Below are 20,665 nucleotides of genomic sequence, written 5' to 3' on the forward strand. Positions count from 1 at the left end.
CACAAAAGGACCTTTTATATGATTTCCCCACCACCACCATTTTCATCCAGAGGAAATATTGGGTTATTTACCGGGAAGGTAGAAATTATTTTACTGCGTTCTAGGAGATGGGTACTTATCACTGGCCATCCATGGGGATTAAGCGGGGAAAGGTTTGAATTTAGGAAAGGTGTCTATTTGGACCCCTGCCTGAAGGGATAGAAGCTTATTTTGTGTATTTGAAAAGGCTACTTTGAATGTGAAAACAGTCTGCAACATTGATAACTTTATGGAGTGCTTCCAGGCACAGAGGCAATTTTTTTTTAAAGTGAAAGGACCAGGACTTCCATTGCAGTAGCTAAAATAATGCAAACTGCCTTGAGGGACAGAGAGCTTTACGTCTTGGCAGATAGCTCACCTCACCTCATGTCATGGGTTAGCCAATCCTGTGGATCTTGAGGGAAGTTCAGCTGAAATAAAGGGAATGGAAGGGGGGTTCATCCCCTCCCAGTCCAGCTTCAATAGGTGGTACACAGCAGGCAAACAAGGTCAGGGTTGCTGTTGCTTTTTTCAGCTTCTCAGTCAAACCTGCATCGAAGGATTGGTATGAGGATCATATTGGAAGGAAAATACCACTTTAACTTCCATGGAGTGGAAAACAAAGTTACCAATATCCATATATGCAAATAAAACAACAATTTTATTTTATTTTATTTTATTATTTATATGTTATAGGGGTGCAGGTCACCCAGCAACCTTTGTAAAAATTTACTTGCCAACAACGCATTTTGGAGGACAACAGTCCCTTTTCAAGAGCTTTAAACAGTTGCCAATTCCTTACTCAGAAATACCTTGTTCTTTAACCTGTGCACCAAATTAGTTTCAAACTAGCTCTGGATCAACAAATTTGAACAAAGTAACAAAAATAGTACTTCATCAGTGAGTACCAGAGCTTCTCTCCTCACACTTCTCCTTTGTAGCCATCTCTGTTTTCCTGGATCGCCTGATCTTCTCCTAAAAGAAGGACCAATGTCTCAACATAACAATAGTGCATTAATGGCAGCTTTATTTTGTTTTAGTTTGGTTTGTGGGTCTTGCCCAATGCTACTACATTACTGCTATCCGTATGGGCTAAAGGGTAACAAAAATTGGACAAAAATAAACCAGAACATTTGTAATGTAAAAAGTTATGGGATTTCAGGAGGAAGTTAAGGGATATGGTCTGGTAACAAATGAAGCAGGGGGGGTGGCCTTTAAACTTTTGCAGGTACAAAATAGCTTTGTGGAACAACTCTAAAAGTGTGTTATAATAGGAGCCTGTGTAACAGGAGAGACTAATATTTTACCAAAATAAAAGTAGATACATCATTGTCTGTGGATTTATATCCTTAAAAAAGAATGCAACATAGGAGGAAAGGGTAGGAAATAAATTATAAGATGGAAGGAGAAATTAATTCAGATATTATCATTCTTTTTCCTTATGAGCTGATCCCTGGTGTTCAGCTCAGGTCTCAGAACAAGAATATAGAATTTGGGGAAGAAGATGCAACCCAGCAACCCAGCGCTAGAGGCCAAAATGGAGAAGATCTCCACAGCCACCATATATTTCCCCTTTGTGCTCAGGTAGGTGGGGACAAAAGATATCCAAACGCTGCAGAATACTAACATGCTGAAGGTGATGAGCTTGGCTTCATTGAAAGTATCAGGCAACTTCCTAGCAAGGAAGGCTACAGTGAAGCAGATGGTGGCCAGAAGACCCATGTAGCCCAGGACAGTATAAAACATGAGGGCTGATCCTTCATTGCATTGAACAATAATCTGAGTAATCTGGGAGTGCATGTCAAACTCTGGGAAGGGGGGAGAGGTTGCCAACCACAGTGCACAGATGCCAGTTTGAATAAAGGAGCAGAGAATAATGGCTGAGACTGCCAGCCTCTTCCCCACCCATTTCCTCATCCTGTTTCCTGGCTTGGTGGCCATGAAGGCCAGAACCACAGTGATGGTTTTTGCCAACACGCAAGAAACTGCCAGGGAGAAGACAATCCCAAAGACTGTTTGACGGAGAAGGCAGGTCACCTTGCCAGGCTTTCCAATGAATAGGAAGGAGCAGAGAAAGCAAAGCAAGAGGGAAATGAGGAGGGTGCAGGTGATGTGCCAGTTGTTGGCCTTGACCATGGGAGTCTCCTGGTGTTGAATGAAGATCCACAGCACCACTAATGTGATCAGAGAAAGGAACAGAGCAAATGAAGCCAGAATTATTCCCAAGGGCTCTCCATAGGATAGGTAGACAATTTGTTTAGAGATGCAGTGGTCGTGGTCCTTGTTTGGATGCTGATCCTCAGGGCACTTCTTACAATGGTCTGCATCTAAAAATTATAAGTCTCAACAGTAAAAAAAATGAAGGTGTGTCCTCTTAACCTAGAAGGCATCACCCATTGAATATTACTGCATGAAATATGGCTGTGAACAAATGTTTCTTGGGGGAAGAGAATGGAACTCATTATCATTTTGGCACCACTTGAAGTAATTTGTTCTCCAAGTATACATTTGTATTAGGAATTGAATATTTAAAATGTATGTTTTGAATGCTGATTCTTATTGCTAAATCCAGTGCTTTCCCCCCCAAAAAGTGTTTAGGTGTACTCTCATTTTGACTCCAGAAAATCACCATTTTATAGTTCATATTGGGAAAAATAAATACAGTAAATGGACCAAAGTGCAAAGATACACAAAATGTTTAGGGGTATGTGTACCCCTGCATCCCCCCTCCCTGAAAACAGCACTGGTTAAATCACTAGAAAATAGTATATGAGAAGCAATGCAATATATATTTCTTTAATAGATGTTGGTTGGAGGAAAATACTACACACCAGATCGCTGAACAATGTTTGAATGTGTTATGAAAATTCATCTACAGGTTTTCTATTTACCGTGGCCCATTCACCCAGGTCATAATGGAATGCTGTTGGCAATAAATGATGCATATATATAAACCAGGACCTTAAGAAATTATTTGTTACAAACGTATGGACTGCCACCCCCTTGTAACTGTGTTCTACTTACCTGTCTTATTTGAAATCATTCCTTCAGAACATTGAGGACAATCATAACAGCAAATCTGTTTCCCCTGTTGCAAGATCCTGCTGTGCCCAGGTTGACAACTCTCAACACATGTGGATTGGGGTAGGCTCTAATAATATCCAGATAGAAAGAAATTAGGAAGTAGACCAGTGGTTTGTAATCTTTGCCCTGCACATCTAACTAGGTCCAGCAGGGAGCCTAATTTGGCTTGCAAGACAATCTTCCCCAAGTTATGCCCACTCACAGCACAGCTGATCTCATGTGCTACATCAGGTGTGGGGCAGGTAAAGATGCAGGTGCAATGGTGCACACATACACCATTTGAATGGCAATGTCCATATTTTATTGGGGGGGAGGGAAGGGACCTCAGTCCCTAGGAGTTGGCTCCTATGATTGGGTCAACTTGGTAGCTCTCAGTCAGAGCTCCCAAGTGGAAACAAGCTTTTTTAGTGACTTCAAGTTGCACTGAGATCAGTTCCTTTGCAGTGCAGTTTGAGTTTAAACTACTCTGTAAAGAAAAAAACTGGGACAATAGACAACATGGTGGTTTCAGGTGGTTGTCAGCTGCGAAGCTGTGACCCACCTAGGGTGAGTGCAAGATCAGGCCCACAGGTCAGATTCTGTTTCTCATCCCTGGTACACACGTATAAGGAGAAACCACTTGGTCAGCTACCAAGAAAATAAAAAACGATGGAAGCACACTGAAAGAGCTATGGTAAAAATGAAATGATGTTGTTTCCAAGGTTACAGCTACAGTGTTTAATGATGGTATGTACAGAAGGGCTTCATTCATTAAAGCTAAGTGATGCTGTTCTTTTCCTTGATGTGGTGGCAGAAGTTCTCCATCTGTGCTAACAGTATTGGATCTGTTAACATCTATATAGCAGTTACTGATGAGTCTGACAGTCCGTGGTTCTCAGAATTGAAATATCTAGCCACTGGTCAAAATTGCAGATTTCTGGTTTTTAAAAGGTGTGCAGGTCATTTCTTTTGAAGGGGTCTATGTATTTTTTGATTTTTATTTTAGGTTTGCTGTGCATTCCTCCCAAAGTATCTGCATAGAGGCAGAGGAGTGTGGGTTTTGCTTCAGTCCTGTGTGGAACCGGGACAAGCCAGGATTTGTTCCTGGGCCAATCCCAGTACAGTTGCGTACAGTAGTCCTTCCCACCTGGTTATACTTGTGATTCCACACAATAGCACTTCCATTAATGGAGAACATTTTCCCTTCAGGAGCTTGTGGGTCTATCTTTCCAACACGGACTCTATGGAGGGACCGATTGGGGAATGTGACTGTGTTGGTGATATCATATCCAGCTGCCAACGCACCATTTTTATCAAAATATATTTCTTCCCCAGCAGTGTTGTTGAATCGGACATTTTTCAGAAAGGAATGAAGCTAGATTGGAGAAGGAAAGTTTGTGCAGTGAGGCCATGTGATTGCCTTGAAAGTCACCATTTCATCCTATTGACATGGTATTACTATCCTAATAGCATAGGCAAATTGTTGTTTCCTACTCATGTTGCTTCAGTTGTCTGCCCCAGCTCCGCACCTACCGAGAACCACTGTGGTGGAGCCCCCACCATGTTCAGCCTTGCTTCTCTCTTCCCAGACACATCTGCCCTCTTTCAATATAAACAGCAGCAGCAATAACAACAAAACTTCACACAAATGAGAAACCATTAAAACAATTGGTAGCCGCCAAGAGCCCAGCCCAGGTCCTCCTCCTCCCTCTGCTCCCTTCCTCCAGCTGCTTGCATCACCCTGGGAAGTGTGCAAGGGAAAGGTTGTTGCCATTGCCCCCGTCCTCCCCAGCCATCATGTCCTTCAAGGAGAAGGGAAAAAAGCAAAACAATTAAAAACCGTTTAAACAGTTAACAGGGTCTCTGTTTTGTAGCCGGTGCAGCAGCCATGAGATGTAGATTGGGTGCAGGTGCAGAGGTTGCAAGAGATGGACATGAGAATCCTACCTGCCATGGGTACACATTCAAAAGGTTCGATGCTCTTCCATCTCCCATTGCCTTCTGCTTAGATCTTGATGAAAACATGGCATGGAGAGCATGTGCTACAGCGTAAACAGCATTGTAGATACTGTAGCTCTGGCCAGACATTCTCATTTCAAATACTATTTCAGAGAGGCTCCCCAAGTCCTCTTCCCCAGTACAAATGGTACCTCCTTCCATCTGATAAAAATCATATTTGGGGAATGAACACCTAAATGCATTGGACCAGAACCAATGGATGAGATAAAGCCTAGACCGATTAGGATTTAAAGTCCGAAGGAACTCTTCATACTCCCCCATATCACGAGTGTGTAGTGTGAAGGACAAGGTGCCATTGAATGATTTTAGTGCAAATGCATCTCTATCATATACAGACGAAAAATCCCACTGAGCTGTTACGATCCAAACTCTCTCTATTGGTTTCATTTCCCCTTCTTGTAATATCAGAATCCTTTGCAAACCCACCATAGACCGTGAAACTCCATGGGCAAGAATCACTTCCGTTTTGGTTGATGAGAGAACTGAACTTATTCCTTCCAAAAGCCTTTGAGTTTCAATCGTTTTATCCCATAAATTCTTCACTGCTGGAATAATCTCCTTAAAAGCAGTACAAATATTGTTCTGGTGCATCCGAGGAATGAGAGTCCTCAATAATATTTCTCCAGTGTCATCATCAGAAACAACAAGGCCAATCCAGGTCCACCCAAAATGCTGAAGGAGCTGAATAATCCCAACATACTGAGGATTTTCACTGGGGATCATCCGATAGACGGAAGGAAACTGTACTTTGTCACTCAATGCAGGGTCAAAGGAAGCATAACTGAGCTAAGAAAAATGGCAGTGTCTTTTTTAGACTGTACAACCATTTATGACAGCTCCTCAGCTGAAATTACTTTCCCAGTGGGATAGACATTTGAGCTCATTTTATTTTCATTTGTTTTCTCCTATTAGCAATACCTGTACCTGTTTGCCCCTCCCAACACTTAATACAATTCTAAAATACAGTAGACAATATACCAAACTAAAAAATAAATTATTAAAAAACATAAGGGCAAGGAAAATAGAAATATAAAATGAGAAGAATACAGCCTTACTTAAAGTTACTGCCTTCATCAGTCTGACAGTATTTAGCAGGGACAGCAGCAATAATATTTAATCACACCCATCTGGATGGGTTTCCCCAGCCATTCTGGGCAGCTTACAGCACATCCCAAAAAAATAACGAATGATCTCATTTTATATTTGATCCTGCATCAAAAGATGCTAAGGCTCTAAACCCTACAGTACAGCAATCTGCGCAGGATTACCAACTGGCTAATTAAACATGGACAAAGAGAATTTAAAACTGAGTATTAATGGAGAAAAGGGATGAGATGAAAACTTCTATGACTTGTGTAATATCCTCTAAATTTCTCAATTTTAATTGTAAAATAAAGATTGAAATTTTGGGAAAAGAGGGATTCAGGATTTTGGGGTTTTTAATATCTCCTTTAATTTTTCAAAATGGGCATCTGGACTATGACCCCTGTGAGAGAGTGAGTGCTCTTTTATACAGGGCATTCCCAGTAAATTTGGACAGCATCATGAACCTGACTTGTTTCAAATATTCTGGAAAAACTAATGCAAAAAATTGTTCCAGGTTTGTTTTGCATCCTGATGAGATTGTCCTTGCATACTCATTCAGACAGGTGCCCAGTTCTGGGCACCACAGTTCAAGAAGGACACTGACAAACTGGAACATGTCCAGAGGAGGGCAACCAAAATGGTCAAAGGCCTGGAAACTATGCCTTATGAGGAACGGCTAAGGGATCTGGGCATGTTTAGCCTGGAGAAGAGGAGGTTAAGGGGTGATATGATAGCCATATTCAAATATATAAAAGGATGTCACATAGAGAAGGGAGAAAGGTTGTTTTCTGCTGCTCCAGAGAAGCGGACATGGATCAATGGATCCGAACTACAAGAAAGAAGATTCCACCTAAACATTAGGAAGAACTTCCTGACAGTAAGAGCTGTTGCTATGCACACTTTTCCTCATAAAGTATAGTTATTCCCCGAGTTCGAAAACATTTGTGCAGAGCTAAGAGCAGAGCCCTATAACCAGATCAATTTTGAGCAGGAAGCCCTTTAAGCAGATCAATTTTGAGGAGCAGGAAATACATGAGTAGTAATACAAACGAGTCTCCTCCTCTGATTCCCTTACTGGTTGCACCTACATACATTGGAAGGCAGACGCACCTGTGGCATCTTGTAAGTATTCAAGATGTGGGGCATCTGCTTGGAGTTATGAGAGGTGAGCCCACCAATGATGGTCATCAGCTTGTATGCCTTGCCACAAATATAGTTAAGAGGGCTTCCCTGTTTCAGGAAAAGAACATACATAGTTCCGCTACAGTCTCCCATTTCATTCTGATAATTGAGACCAAAGATGGGAGACAGTGTCTTGTTGGGTAGTAGGTGGACATTCTGGTTGATCTCATTCAAGGCAAACATAAAGGCCAGCACTTGGTGGTAGTAGTTCGGATGGATGCTGCAATGATATTTCAGTGTAGATTTAGGGTCGTTGCATATCCATTGACTTAATATACATAAAAGTAAAGCTAAAGGGACCCCTGACCATTAGGTCCAGTTGCGGATGACTCTGGGTTGCGGCGCTCATCTCGCTTTACTGGCCAAGGGAGCCAGCGTACAGCTTCCGGGTCATGTGGCCAGCATGAGTAAGCCGCTCCTGGTGAACCAGAGCAGCGCACGGAAACACAGTTTACCTTCCTGCCGGAGCGGTACCTATTTATCTACTTGCATTTTGACGGGCTTTCGAACTGCTAGGTTGGCAGGAGCAGGGACCGAGCAATGGGAGCTCACCCCGTTGCGGGGATTCGAACTGCCGACCTTATGATTGGCAAGCCCTAGGCTTTGTGGTTTAACCCACGTCCCATTAATATACATACCCTGGCCTTATTGACCATCAAAAACTATTATTGAAATACCTGGCATGAAGTAGCACAGTAGGAAATACCCTTATAACTGTTACTTATTTTCCGCTTATTACATATTATTGTCAACTCATTATATTTCTTTGTCAGGTTTCATTTCCCACAGCTCCTGGGTCTTCTAAGTGAAGCCACATGCTTTTTGAGGATTGCGGTTCTCTGAAACTGATGCAATCTTTTCTGTGTTGCTGTTTATGCATCTATCATCCAATTTGTAAGTGAATGGATGAAATCACACATATTTTCTCCCACTTTCTGCCACTACCAAAAGCCTTGGTATCCATTTTAAATTCTTTCCTTTGTGCCTCTTATTCTTACCGGAATAGTAAGCCAGTTACTGGACTGGACTGGATTGAATGACCTCCTTACAATGAAAACTCATTAATCAGCATATCAAGTAGAAGAATTAGGCTTAAGCTATTTTCCTAACAGATAATATATAATTTCTGATCATTTGGGCCTTTTTCCTTCAGGCTGAAATTATTTGAACTGAAATGCAATGAAAGCTATTATTTATTTTCAAGTTCGTGTTAGTAGGAATTTGTCTCCATGAATAACTTCAGTTATTAGGGAATAAGAAATTTAATGGAAAACACTCTGATGGAATACCCAGGCTGTTGGCTTTTCATGTAGAGAGGCTCAGCTTCAGATATTCTCAGTTATGAAACTAGTATTAAGACAGAGCTGGGAAATTGAACTGAACATAACTCACCTCAAAATACAATAGCTACCACTGTAAACAAATTGGGTGAAAATTGAACAGATAAGTAAAACATCTACCCCTCATACTTTCTGGAGAAAGGATTGCATGAATGGTTTCCTTGCTCCCAAATACATTTAGTATCATTTTTATCAACCGTGACTCCTATTTTCTCCTGGCATTTTGATATCAGGACCAGTCATATCAAAAAACAAGACACAAAATGCTGAATAATTTTTCTATATTCACACTGATCTATTCAACCAGAATTTTAATTCAGTCCTATGGACTCATTTCGTATCATAAAAATGTACTTACTACATATCTAAGTCTGGTGATGGATGGCTCCTATATTCAATCTCATTAAAAAGATGAACTACAAAAGAGACAAATTCAGCAATGACAATATTCACTGACATGCCAAGGTTCTTTTGAACCTTTCTCTGCTGATAACATATGTTGTCTAAATTCTGGCTCACAGTCTGAGGCAGCTGCAGCAGGAAAAGGAGCAGCAGCAGAGATGTCCATTTGGTTACCTGCAAACACACCCAGCAAGACCCATTCATTGTGGCAGAACCACAGAACAGGAGTACCTCCTAAACAATCCTGAAAACTGCATAAGAGTTAAACACACTATGCTATTTCAGAGCGCAATATGGATCTAAACACTTCTGTGTGGCAGAGCCATACAGCAGTATGCAAACTATTGTTTTGAAACTTGTCTTTATAAATGGAGAGGAACCATCACAAGTGGATTCTTTCCGACAGCAGTGGGATCCCAATACAATTATAAGACGGCAGGGATTATAATTAAACCATAGATAATTAGGTCTTCTTAGATTCTCAACAATCAGCAAAGTTAAGGAAAACTTATTTGGCTCCCTTCAAACCCAATGCCTGCCAGTGAAAAGGTGAGGGTTTGAATTTTGGGTGTGATGGACACCACAGGAGGGCAAGGGCCCCACTACATTTAGAAAAGTAAAGAAAAAACACTCTGTCATGCTTACTTCAGAATGCTGGAGCTTATCGAAATGGCCCCACTTTGGAAATGCCAAATTTCAAACGGATATGATAAAAATGTTCTAGGCTGGACCACTTAGACTTTGGAACTCCCTGCCACTTGACATCAGGGAGGCTTGCTAAAAACATTTTTGCTTTGACAAAATGTTTATCTACCCAGATAACTGTCCGAATTGGGGGGGGGGGGGCACCACTTTGTGGTGGTTCCGGTCCTACTTGGATTGTCATTCCCAGAGAGTGATGCTTGAAGAGTGCTCTTCAGCCCAGTAGATCCTTTAATGTGATGTTCATCAGGATTTAATTTTGCCCCCTACACAGTTTAACATCTACATGAAACTGCTGAGTGGGGTTATCCAGAATTTTGGAATATGTTGTCAGCAATATGCTGATAACACTCAGATCTACTTCTCCTTTACATCTGTAGCTGTGGCAATTGATGTGCTGGACCATTGACTTGCCTTGGAAATGGACTAGATGAGAGCCAAGAAATGGAAGCTCATCTAGTCCATCCAGATAAGTGAGAGGCACAGTTAGTGGGTGGTTCCCAAGACCAGGTGGATGGAAGGTGTCCTGCTTTCGATGGGGTTACATTCCCTTTGAAGGAGCAGGTACGCAGCTTGGGCATACTACTGGACCCTTTGCTGTTGCTTGAGGCTTGGGTGGCCTCGGTGGCGCAGAGTGGCTTCCATCAGATTCAGCTGGTGGCCCAGCTGCACCCCTATTTGAACAGGGATAACCTACCATCTGCTGTCAATACTCTGTTGCAGTATTAGATTACTGCAATGTGTTATATGTAGGGCTGCCTCTGAGGATGGATCAGAAACTTCAGCTGGTGCAGATTTGTGGCAATCAGGTTGCTCACCAGGGCAAAACAGTTTGAACATGTTACAGCAATCTTAGTCTGACTGCAATTAGTTTCCTGGCCTAATTCTAAGTGCTGGTTTTGACCTATAAAGCCTTAAATGGCTCAGGATTGCAATACCTCTTTCCATATGAACCTACCCGGACCCTGAGATCATCTTCTGAGCACCTTCTTCATGTGCCTTCTCCTTGAGAGGTCTGAAGGGTGGCAACATGAGAACGGGCCTTCTCTGAAGTGGCTCCCCATCTGTGGAATGCTCTCCCCAGGGAAGTTCACCGGGCACCTTCATTAGATGCCAGGCAAAAATGTTCCTTTTTAACCAGGCCTTTGGTTGATTTGCATGACATCCTGTGCCCTCTTAAAATGTTGGCTTTTCTGGGAGGGGGGTTATTGGGTTGTTGTCTTTATTTTGATTATACATTATGTGGTTTTATATTTTGATTTTGTTCTGTGAACTGCCCTGAGACCTCTGGGTATAGGGCGGTATATAAATTCAACACAAAATAACAAAAAATAATAAACTATTCATAAAATGAATGCATCTGTCTATCTATATGGAAAATTCTCTGCATCTGATCATTGTACAGTTGAATACACATGTATGCAAAGATGACATGGGAAGAAATGAATTGGAAGTTCTATGAAACCTCTTTCTAAGATGATAGGTCAAAGGATCACAGTGTTGGAAGGAATCCTGAGGACCATCTAGTCCAACCCCTAGTAGTGCAGAAATGGCTTATACCAGGCATGTAGCCACTGGCTTTGGCTTATATGTGTTGGATTCCAACAACATCTGGAGAAGTAGAACATTGGCTACTCTAGATTAGATTATTACAAAATAGAAGAAAAAGAAAATACAGGAAATAGGAAATGGCTTACGAGAAGAAACATAAGGACTGATCCTTCACCAATTGCACAATGATCTGGGTAGTCTGGGAGTGCATGTCAAACTCTGGGTTGGGGCAGAGGTTGCACACTGCCCAGATGCCAATTTGAATAGAGAGGAAGATGACTGAGGCTTCTAGTCTCTTTCCTACCCTTTTCCTCATCCTGTTTCCTGGTTTGGTGACCATGAAGGGCCAGAGCCACAGTTCAGAGCACTGAGGGATAGCTCAGTTGGTAGAGCATGAGACTCGTAATCTCAGGGTCAAGGGTTCAAGTCCCAAGTTGGGTGAAAGACTCCTGCATTGCAAGGGGTTGGAGTAGATGACTCATTCGATCCCTTCCAACTCTACAAATCTGTGATTTCCCAGTTAAAACTGGACAGTTGCACAGTATGAACTTGTGATTCCATATCATAGCACTTCCTTTGACGATAAATTTATTCCCTTCATGTTTCTGCAAATCCACCTTTCCCACATGGACTCTGTTGATAGACTGCTTGGGGAATGTGACTGGGCTGAAGGTATCATATCCAGTTGCCAACTCTCCATAGTTATAAAAGAACATTTCTTCCCCTAGCAGTTTTGTTAAAGTGGATGCCTTTCAGAAATGAGTGAAGCTAGATTGGAGAAGGAAAGCTCATGAACTGAGGTCAGAATAATTGCAAAATAACAGCAGCAGGAGCAACAACAATTTTCATTCAATAGCTGGGTTTCAGTTTTTTAACAGCCCCTTTTTCCCACATCCAATTTCACATTAAGATGAAAGTCAGTATTATTCAAGAAAGATGTTGCAGTGTCTAAACAGTTGTCATTAGATCCCTGATGGATCACACCAATTGCACAAGTAGTCATGATCCTATTCTCATACTGGTCACACATATACCTACAGGAAACTCACAAGCAAAGTACATACTTGTGAGAGAAGAGTTGGAGTTTAACTATCCATCACTACTACCCATGATGGTCCTGTTCCACCTCCAGTGTTGGTGGCAATATGCCTCTGAATATTAATCAACAGGAATCAAAATTAGCAGAGTGTTTTTGTGTTCAGATTCTCTGGTACATCCACTTTTATTTACCAATAAAGAGGAGTAATTCATCAACTCCTGAGGTGGATAAGATTTGTGTTTCTGTCTCCCTGAGGGCCTTGGGATCCCACTACAATTGCAGAAGGACAGGAAGTCTAATTGCATGATGGATAATTACCCAAACTGGAACAACTACAAAATGCCATCAATCAGATGGCAAAATTCTGTTTCCTTATGAGTTGATCCCTGGCATTCAATTCTGGTCTAAGTACAATAATATAGAGCTTCGGGAGGAATATGCAACCCAGCAATCCCACACTAGAGGCTAAAACGCAGAAGATCTCCACAGCCACCATATATTTTCCTTTGGTGCTCAAGTAGGTGGGGACAAAGGACACCCAAACACTGCAGAACACTAACATGCTGAAGGTGATGAGCTTGGCTTCATTAAAAGTATCAGGCAGCTTCCTGGCCAAGAAAGCCACAGTGAAGCTGATGATGGCCAGAAGACCCATATAGCCCAGGACAGTATAAAACATGGCGGCTGATCCTTCATTGCACTGCACAATGATTTGGGTAGTCTGTGAATGCATGTCAAACTCCGGGAAGGGGGGAGAGGTTGCCAACCACAGTGCACAGATGCCAGTTTGAATAAGAGTGCAAAGGATGATGACTGACACTGCGAGCCTCTTTCCCACCCATTTCCTCATCCTGTTTCCTGGCTTGGTGGCCATGAAGGCCAGAACCACAGTGATGGTTTTTGCCAGGACACAAGAAACAGCAAGGCAGAAGACCATCCCAAAGACTGTTTGACGGAGAAGGCAGGTCACCTTGCCAGGCTTTCCAATGAATAGGAAGGAGCAGAGAAAGCAAAGCAAGAGGGAAATGAGGAGTGTGCAGGTGATGTTCCAGTTGTTGGCCTTGACAATGGGAGTCTCCTGGTGTTGAATGAAGATGCACGTTATCAGAAGAGTAATCAGAGAAAGGGAAAGAACAAATGAAGTCAGAATTATTCCCAAGGGTTCTCTGTATGATAGGTAGATTATATGCTTAGGCATACACTGATCCTGGTTCTTGTTAGGATGCTCATCATCAGAGCACTTGTCACAATGATCTGCATCTGAAAAAAAGAGTTTCAATAGTTTAAAATGTTTATGCACCCTCTTAACATATAGCATTTATCACTTAATATATTTGCATGAAATATGTCTGTGAACATATTTCTATTGGAGAGATTTTGAATTTTTTTTTATGGCACCTATAAAGCAGAACTTTGCTGTAAACAGATGGCTGATGATGTCACTGGGTGTTTAATCCCCCTTGAATACTGATTTAACAAGTTGTACCATTAATCAAAATTTGGATGCTTAAAAGGGGATAGAACATTGTATAGATCCATTTAAAATGTAGGTTTATTGCATCACTCACAACAAAAAGACACATAATTGAAATCCAAAAGGGAAAAAAGCAGTAGCAATATAAAGAAGATCCACATAAATATATCAAAACTAACTGCCAACAGTTCCCAAAATGTTAAACAATGTATTTAATTATTATTCTTTTTTTAAAAAGTTCCAGGTAGCCTAAGTAATTTAATATCCTTGGGTGCAAAGTTGAACACAGCACTAGACAAGCCTCCCTTAGGAGGTTGTTGCCTTGCCAGCCTGCCACTATTTGAAAAGTCCCCCTCTTTGATGATTGTCCACCTTTACAGCGGTACCTCGGCTTACAGACACTTCAGGTTACAGAAAACTGAAGAAATGGAGTAAAACCAATTTCACCTTCTTAGATATAATGGCCTGAGTAAAATGATAATACAGTGGTACCTCAGGTTACAGACGCTTCAGGTTACAGACTCTGCTAACCCAGAAATAGTACCTCAGGTTAAGAACTTTGCTTCAGGATGAGAACAGAAACCTCACGCTGGTGGCATGGTGGCAGCAGGAGGCCCCATTAACCAAAGTGGTACCTCAGGTTAAGAACAGTTTCAGGTTAAGAATGGACCTCCAGAACGAATTAAGTTCTTAACCCAAGGTACCACTGTACTAATTTGGCAGAGCAGGGCCTTTGAAGAAGACCTGTAGGTTCAGGTAGATACATATGAATGGATGTGATCTTTCAAGTAGTCTGTCCCCAAACCCTTTTGAGAAGATCCTTTTACTGAAATCTGCATTATAATTCCAAACCCATTCAGTCTCTACTTACCTGTCAGGTTTGAAATCATTCCCTCAGAACACTGGGGACAATCATAGCAACAAATCTGTTCCCCCTGTTTCACGATCCTTTTGTGCCCAGGATGGCAGCTCTCAACACATGTGGATTTAGGTAGGATCTATTAATACCCAGAAATAAAGAATTTAGGATGTAGATAAGTGATGTGACACCTTTAGCCCCCAATCCTAGCTAGGCTTTGCAGGGATCCTGATTTGGACTGCTCTCCTGGCTGTGTATCTGTGTGGGGTGTGTGTGGATTTCATGGTTTGCCTCAGATACCAAAATGTATTGGGCTGGCCATGGATTTACCCCACTCCTATGTGGAGCCAGGACTAGGTAGAACTTGGTTTGGGGGCCATCCATAAAGCAGGAAGATATTGGAAGATACTAGTAATTCCCACCTGCTTAAACCTCTGATTCCACACAACAGCACTTTCATTGAGAGTGAATTGTTTCCCTTCAGAAGCCTGTTGGTTAATCCTTCCAACACGGATTCTGTGGATGGACTGATTGGGAAATATGACTGTGTTGATGATATCATATCCGGTTACTAATTTTCCATTTTCATTAAAAAATATTTCTTCCCCAGCAGTATTATTGAAGCGGATCTGTTTCAGAAAGTAGTTAAGCTAGATTGGATGAGAAAATAACATACACTCAGGCCAGTGTGGGGAAAGGGTTATTATGGTTCCCCTGGAATTCTCTGTCTTGTCCTTTTGCCACACTAAGGTCATATTCAACATGTTCTTACTCACGTATGATGGATGCAGGTTATATATAATAAAATGCTTGCATATTTGACAGGAAGATATAATTTGACAGAGTTGTGATTTTTCATGTGCTGAACTAGAAAATACTGGCAAAATAGGGTAATCCATGGCTGAAAGTAAATATGAAGCCAATGATTCTTACAAGAGCGCAACGTTTACAAAGCAGAACCACCTGCTAGATGGTATCTGGAATGTTAATTCATTTAGTTGTGAATATCACTGTGTGGTACAATTGGATGTGAGGGCGATCTGGCTGCGACATCTGTCACCCCATTGATCGCCAGGGTTGATTCGGCTGATCTGGCTGGCTAGGCGGGTGTCCCCTTCCTCCCTCACCGCTCCATGTGCGTCCCTCCCGAAGCTGCGCGCTCGGTGGAAGAGGACGACCATCCCAGATAGAAGGAGTGCACCATACAATTGGACTCATCAGTCATATTCATCTTATTTTTTTTTTGCAGCGGAAGACCCCTGTACACTACAACCCCTTACACACCCCACTCTTTAGTAAATGCCACATGCACACACATTGCCCAACACTGAACACACCCCAGAGCCAGCCCACCCATGAGACAGGGTGAGGCACCCGCCTCGAGCAGCAGAAGCGGAGCCTTGTCCACCCCACATTTTCCTGCCCAAGAGCTGCAAAAACACAGTGTGTCAAATTTGCTTGTTCGTTTTTTTTCAAATTTTGTGTAAACCTGAGGGATTAAAAAAGGAAACTACATATTGTTGCACCCACACCCAATCTCTGAGCGGTGTGAGATTCCAGGGGTTCCAAGCGCTTACCAAGGGTTCATCTTTCCTTTGGGAATGAGGCACAGTAGAGACTGTGGTGTCTTTATGATATGTGGTTTATTTACACATATATACAACCTGAGGCTACGATGGAGGGGTTCACAGCATTAACGAAAGGGTCTTGTTTCTCCCATAGCTGCGCTGGTTTGCTTTCGAACTGCTAGGTTGGCAGGAGCTGGGACAAAGCAACTGGAGCTCAGCCTGTCGCACGAATTTGAACTGCCGACCTTCCGATCGGCAAGCCCAAGAGGCTCCATGGTTTAGACCACAGCGCCACCAATGCAACAGGAATCGAGAATATGACAAACTTTTCCAATCCACTCCCAATTGTGGTAGTAATTTAGGGTGAACACACCCCTGTGAACACACCCCTCCAGTGTTTTAGGCAGATGAAGTGGGAGAGAGTGCTAATGAAATCATTCTGCATGTGAGCTTCCCATAGGCAACTGGTTGGCCACTGGGAGAACTGGATGCTAGGCTAGATGAGACACGAGAGACATGAGAATCCTACCTGCCATGGGTAAACATTTGAAAGGTTCCATGTCCCTCTGTCTCCTATTGCCTTCTGCATAGATCTTGAAGAAAACATGGCATGGAGAGCATATGCTACAGCATAAACAGCATTGTAGATACTGTAGCTCTGACCAGACATTCCCATTTCAAACACAGCTCCAGGGAGGCTCCACAGCTTCTCTTCCCCAGTACAGTTTCTTGCATTTATTCGATAAATGTTGTAAGTGGGGAATGAGCAGTTGAATGCAGTGGACCAGAACCAATGGATGAAATAAAGCATCATTTGATTAGGATTTAAAGTCTTAAGGAACTGCTCATATTCTGCCACATTAGTAGCATGGAGTGTGAAGGACAATGTGCCATTAAAAGATTTGGGTGTGAACATATCAATAACGGGTACAGATGCAAAATCCCACTGAGCTGTAATGATCCAAACCCTCTCTATTGGTTTCATTTCAACATTTTCTTGTAATGAAAGAACCATCCGTAAGACATCCATAGACCGTGAATTCCCGTGAACAAGAATCACATTGGTTTTGCTTGAAGAAAGACTAGATTTTATGCTTTCCATTGTCTTCTTAATTTGCATCGTAATCCTACTGCTCCCCTTCAATGTTGGAATTATTTCCTTAAGAGCAATACAAATGTTTTTCTGCAGCAGAGCAGGCATGAGAATCCTCAGTAACATTTCTCCACTATCGTCATCTGAAACAATAAGACCAATCCAAGTCCATCCAAAATGATGAAGAAGTTGAATAATCCCAATATACTGAGAAATTTCACTAGGGATTATCTGATAGACAAAAGGGAACTGCATTTTGTCATTCAGGGCAGGGTCAAATGAGCCATAACTGAGCTAGGAAGAATGGCAATAATATTTTTTTAGACTCAATAGCAATCTCTGATTATTCATCCATTTAAATTATTTCTTTCAATAGTCAAGAAAGATAAAAGATTGATCTCCTATATACAGAACCACATACAGTTTAAAAAGAATAATTTAGGGGAAGGAAATCTGGTTCTGAAGACTGGAAGATGGGCAGGAAACTGCTTCCTGATCTCTACCTTGAAGGCTTGTCATGATTTGCTTGGAGTGTGATTAGTTTTCATATATTTTTATTTCCATGGTATTGAGTCTCCTGTACGTCACTTAGAGTGATTAAACAGTGCACAAATTGTATACAAATTGTAGAAACAAAAATTTGGCTATTTTGTCACACACTCTGAATAAAGCAGCACAGAAGGTTGGGAATAAAAGCAGCATTGAAGAAGGGTGGGAAGTCAGCTTTTAAATGTGTATGAAATTTGAGGTTAATTTGTTTTTAAATTGTGAAATTCAATAATAAATTAACTGGTAAAAAAAGGAAGAGATTATGCTGGCCAAACCGCTCAAACAGGTTTCTGCTGTAAAAGCGTAACTTGCTTCCTGTTCATTCACATGGATTAATGGTGAGTCCTTCTGGATTTGCCTCTTAATGAAGTAGTACACAACATCCAGGCTGCAAAGGATACATCTTCCTATGCAATGATACCACTCAGGATCTGTGCAAAGCTATTAGCAGAGTCATTTGGCCACTCCAATTGTGAGCATGGGAAGGATATGAATAGCAAGAAAAAGATATCTTCTCCACTAATCCCCCTAGTAGGTTGCATACAGACACACCTGTGGCATCTTGTAGACATTTAAGATATGGGGCATCTGCCTGGAGTTATGAGAGGTGAGCCCACCTATGGTGGCCATTAGATTGTATGTATTGCCACAGTTATAGTTCAGGGGACTCCCTTGTCTTTTGAATAGAACATCCATAGTCGCAGAACATGAGCCCATTTGATTGCGAGCACTTTGAGCAAAGATGGAAGACATAGTTGTGTTGGGTAAGAGGTGGGCATTCCTGTTGATCTCATTCGTGACAAATGCAAAGACGAGGGCTTGGTGGTAGTGACCCGGCAATATGCTGCAATGACATTTCAATGTAGACTCAGGAATATGACATATCCATTAATTTAAAATACATAGAATCAACTAAATTCTCCAGTAGATGCTGTTTTAGAACTACTGGTTTTAGATACTACCTGCTTAAGTCTCACATATCTTCAGCCTTTTAAATATTATCCCCTCATTGTGTTTCTTTTTCAGATTTCATGTGTTTTATTTGAAGACAGTGATTCATTAGCTGTGTTTGCGTGAAATGGAAGTATTCTGCTTTGAGGTAGTGCTCTCTTCCTCAGCATTTTCCCTTCTGTCTAATAATAAATGAGTGAATGGGGAAAGACACACAAACCTTTCTCTGCTTTCTGCCATTACAAAAGAACTGGTAGATCATTTTTAGCTGTCCTTCTTCATAGCTCTTATACTAAGTGGAATAGTAAGCCAGTAGTAGTAGTAGTAGTAGTAGTAGTAGTAGTAATAATAATTAATAATAATAATAATAATAATAATAATAATAATATACTTCTTATACCCCACCCATCTGGCTGGGTTTCCCCAGCCACTCTGGGTGGTTTCCAACAAAGTATTAAAAATACAATAAAACATTAAAAACTTTCCTAAACAAGGATGCCTTCAGATGTCTTCTAAAAGTCAGATAGTTGTTCATTTCCTTGACATCTGGTGGGAGGGCATTCCGCAGGGTGGGTGCCACTACCAAGAAGACCCTCTGTCTGGTTCCCTGTAACCTCACTTCTCGCAGTGAGGGGACTGCCAGAAGGCCCTCAGAGCTGGACTTCAGTATCCTGGCTGAACAATGGGGGTGGAGACACTTCCCAATACTACAGATGGGGTCTTGCCTGACTGATGGATCCCCCAACAATGAAAATCCCTCAAATTAAGCAGAAGAGTTACTGTGAAACTATCCCATGAAAGTGTCCACTTTTTTTTTTACACTGTAACATTTCTCATTATCTGTACTTGTTTCTCCAAGCTGAACCTTTTGAATTGAAACTCATTGAAAGCTGTGGATTACTTTTAAGGAAGCTAAGATTAGTAGGAATTTCCCTAATGAAGGAACTTCATTTCAAAGCTCTGTGATGTAGCATCTGTGCTGTTTAAATGTAGGTGTGGAAGGCTCAGCTTCTGCATCAAGGGAGAAACTTTGGTACCAGATGCATATAAAAATTATGCCATTTTCAAGAGACTTTATCTCATGCACAATCACCATTATTTGCTGAATGGGAAATCGAATTGGAAGCCTTGTGATGTTGCAGCAAGGCTGCTGGATTGTACTGTGGAAAGGTTGGCTTCAAAAGTCATCAGTAATTAAGTCAGAATTGATAAATTGCACTGACTGTTGGGGAATTGCTGTAGCTCCATGGTAGAGCACCTGGTTTGCATGCAGAAGGTCCCATCTTTAATTCCTGGCATCTGCAGAAAGAGCTGGGAATACCCCGTATCTGAAACCTTGGATACCCACTGCCAATCAGTATTGGTAATCAGCAACTAGATTTGCTGATAACCTCACTAGGTAAAGTATATAAGGCATCATCTTATGTCATGCGTATTACTACAACTTAGTTTGCAATACAATTATTCTGAAAGCAAAACAGTATAAAAATCGAGCAAATAACGAAAACCTATACACATCATACATTTTGCAGAATGGGGAAAAATGTATGAATGGTTTCAATATTCCCAAACATGATTTTCATTCATAGAGGACAGAACTTCAAGGACTTAAGTTCATTGGTCTTGTTGCAATTCCCATTTCTTAAAATTTTGCTGCAGGCATAGAGGTACATATTTCAAAGCCTCAAACAATGAATAACTTTGTTATATTCACACTAAGCTACTGAACTGTTATTTTAATTCAGTCAGTGGACTTATTTGCTAGAATG

At 41.5% G+C, this 20,665-nt stretch overlaps 1 protein-coding gene across 1 annotated transcript in view; it reads left to right on the forward strand.

The window, feature by feature from the left end:
• Positions 1-10,875, forward strand: part of LOC310662829 (pyrin domain-containing protein 1-like) — a 742,864-nt gene extending 731,989 nt beyond the window's left edge. The window contains exon 7 of the mRNA XM_083409987.1: positions 10,622-10,875. The gene's annotated coding sequence lies outside the window, so the exon portion shown is untranslated. The remainder of the gene's footprint in view (positions 1-10,621) is intronic.
• Positions 10,876-20,665: the final 9,790 nt, after the last annotated feature.

The sequence above is a fragment of the Podarcis tiliguerta genome, assembly GCF_965153285.1.
Source record: "Podarcis tiliguerta genome assembly, chromosome: 13".
NCBI lineage: Eukaryota > Metazoa > Chordata > Lepidosauria > Squamata > Lacertidae > Podarcis > Podarcis tiliguerta.